Consider the following 2,634-nt stretch of genomic DNA (forward strand, 5'->3'; position numbering starts at 1 on the left):
TTTTGCATAAACAGAACTGTATCTGAGAGAAATTCTATAGCAGCACAAATCCTTAGGGCGTTACAGAACTCTTCGCAGGTTGTTAGTGGTATTGTTAGAACCAATAAGTTACTAGGACTCTTGTGAGCTAATTCCAATGAACCAACAAGATATTTATCTTGTGATGAACAGGTTTCAAGGTTCCAAAAGATTCTGCATTCTCTTGCAACAAGAGTGGCAAAAATTCTACTGTATAGAGCTGAAGAAAAGTTTCCTGATGTAAGCGAATGAATTCTGAGTGTTTCGTGCTTGTGTGCACAGATATGAATTGTATTGTATGTCAGTTGTGTTGGCCAAAGTAACTAAATATTTTGTGAAACACTTCTGTTTGTTTGCATGATCCACGTTGAGAGTTTCATACACTTGGGTGATAATGGTTTGGGATATTATTTAGGAGAGCAATGAGTTCAAGGAGAGAGATGTGGGTAAGTCATGTAGTGCACATGCAACAGTGAGAAATGCATACAAAGTTTTGAAGGGAAAACCTGAGAGAAGCAGACAACTTGGGAGACCTAAGTGTGGATGGGGAGATGCTATTAAGATAGATTTGAAATAAATAATTTGGAAGGGTTTGTGCTGTGTCTGTTTGCCTTAGTATACAGAGTCATGATGTGCATGTGTGATCACAGTAATGAGCCCTTTCTGGCTTTGTCAACATATCCTGTATGCATTCCTCTTCACCCCCATGCTTGCTAAATGAGCTGCCCATCTCAACCTTCTGGACTTTATCATATAATTATGCTTGGTGAATGAAGGTTACAAGTTGTGGAGCTCTTCATTATGATGTTTTTAGGTACCAAAAAAGGAGATATTTTCTGTACTGTTGCAGTGACTGTTAGTTCCTCGGGAAGCTCACTGAGTACTTTCTAGTGATCATGAGAGCTGTAGAGAAGAACATCTGTACAGAACAGCTCTTATGAGTTAGATGTTATTAAAAACAGCCAAAGCAAGGAGAGCATACACTGGTTAATGTAGGGTGTTGTGCATCCATTTCTGAGAAGGATGTGATGGTTTTTACAGAATTGTACAAATTTGGAGAATGCTTTAGTGGTTCCACATGGTGAGACATACCCAACACCTCATGATGTCAATCAGGCCATGAATGTAAAAGCTGAGGCAGTCTCAGATGCAGAAGAGGAAGAGGATCCTGTCCCAATAACTTTTCCAGAAATAAAGGCCGAACTAGAGGTGAGCTTTGTGTGGACTGTTAGGCAGATGACAGAAATGTGCAGAAATGCTGCTTGTCTGTCTGCAAACATGAAACAGCTCCAGTGCGCTGTTGACTAGATTCTGAAGGTATCTTTTTCCTGTAATGTGTCCAGGCAACCGTAGTTTGTAGAATGTTGCTTGTGATGTACCAGTCTCATTTTCTTTTGATCAGTTCTAATATAGATGAAATGAAATACTGTATAAACTGAATGTTTGTGGTAAATTCTCTACAGGAAAAATTCTTCACATTTTCTTTGTCTGTCGCATCCACGAAGCAGTGCTTTGGTACTACATCATGGAGTTCCCAGGATCTATAAATGCTGAAGTTTATCCATTGTTTTCTGTCTCCCATGCAGTCTGTATCCATGTAGTAACATAGAGGTGTCATTATGTTGAGGATTTGTAAGAGGATAACTAATGATTCTCTAAAGAATTGTGAAAATGTGTGACTGAATATAGACATGGGTTACCTGTTTCCTTTTGTTTGAAGTAAATTTAATATACCTGACACCATTTGAGTTGTCCCTGTACCTGCTGTCAGGTGATTGGTTGTCATGACAGATTTTTTTGTTGGTCTGTCAGGCAGAAAGGTGACTGAACATTAGATACAAAGAATGTGTAAAAGGTGTAGAGAGCAATAGTGAGGAAGTGGCATCGGGAACACATCCTAACACATTGTGGACCGGTGGTTTAAACATTTAAATCACCCTGGGGACTGGCGTTTTTAAACCTACTACCCTAACTTGTGCACTGTTCACTTTAAAAATTAATATAAAATCTCCTAATTAATTTTATGAACTGAAATTTTTGGAGAACACTTAACAGAGCTCCTAGAAGTGCTTGCGTGTGTGATATCTCTGGAAACATTCCCCTTTGTGAAGAGGCATTATGAAGAAATTGCACATTTAGGCAGTTCTACTCTTCTTCTTGTGCTCTGCGCACACACAGCACTGCCTAGAAGGGTGTTTCTTCTTGCAATATTCTCTTCACAATTTTCAGGAGAATATGTTTCCGCATATCACCCAAGAGTCGGCCAGGGGGGTCTACTTGAGGCCTCCGGCGGGTGCGAACAGATCGCCCCGGCTGCACTACGTCTGTGTCTGACAGAGGTACTGCCGCCACCGTGACGTCAGTAGCCCAAGCTTTTGCCAGTTTCAACAGAAATGCTTNGAATTTCTGTTCACCTTTTTGAAAACCGTAAATGAATTGAAAATTGCATAGTTTATAAGCCACAGTGCAACTTTCTTCGTCCATTTTACTGGAATAATAGGCCAAGAACTGGTAGGCCCTATCAACTCCTTTCATGAACATATTATTCTCGGAAATACAAAGAGGCTTGTTTACTTTCCCGTGTCGTCTTTGAACATTGACCATGCTCGAATTGTG

General features: G+C 40.1%; 1 long non-coding RNA gene across 1 annotated transcript; it reads left to right on the forward strand.

The window, feature by feature from the left end:
- The first annotated feature begins 92 nt into the window (after nucleotides 1-92).
- On the forward strand, nucleotides 93-1,724 carry LOC111865073. Its single transcript, XR_002842899.2, has 2 exons — nucleotides 93-1,227; nucleotides 1,482-1,724. It is a non-coding gene; the product is annotated as an uncharacterized LOC111865073 (long non-coding RNA).
- The last annotated feature ends 910 nt before the right edge of the window (nucleotides 1,725-2,634 follow it).

The sequence above is a fragment of the Cryptotermes secundus genome, unplaced genomic scaffold, assembly GCF_002891405.2.
Source record: "Cryptotermes secundus unplaced genomic scaffold, Csec_1.0 scaffold1490, whole genome shotgun sequence".
NCBI classification, from domain to species: Eukaryota; Metazoa; Arthropoda; class Insecta; order Blattodea; family Kalotermitidae; genus Cryptotermes; species Cryptotermes secundus.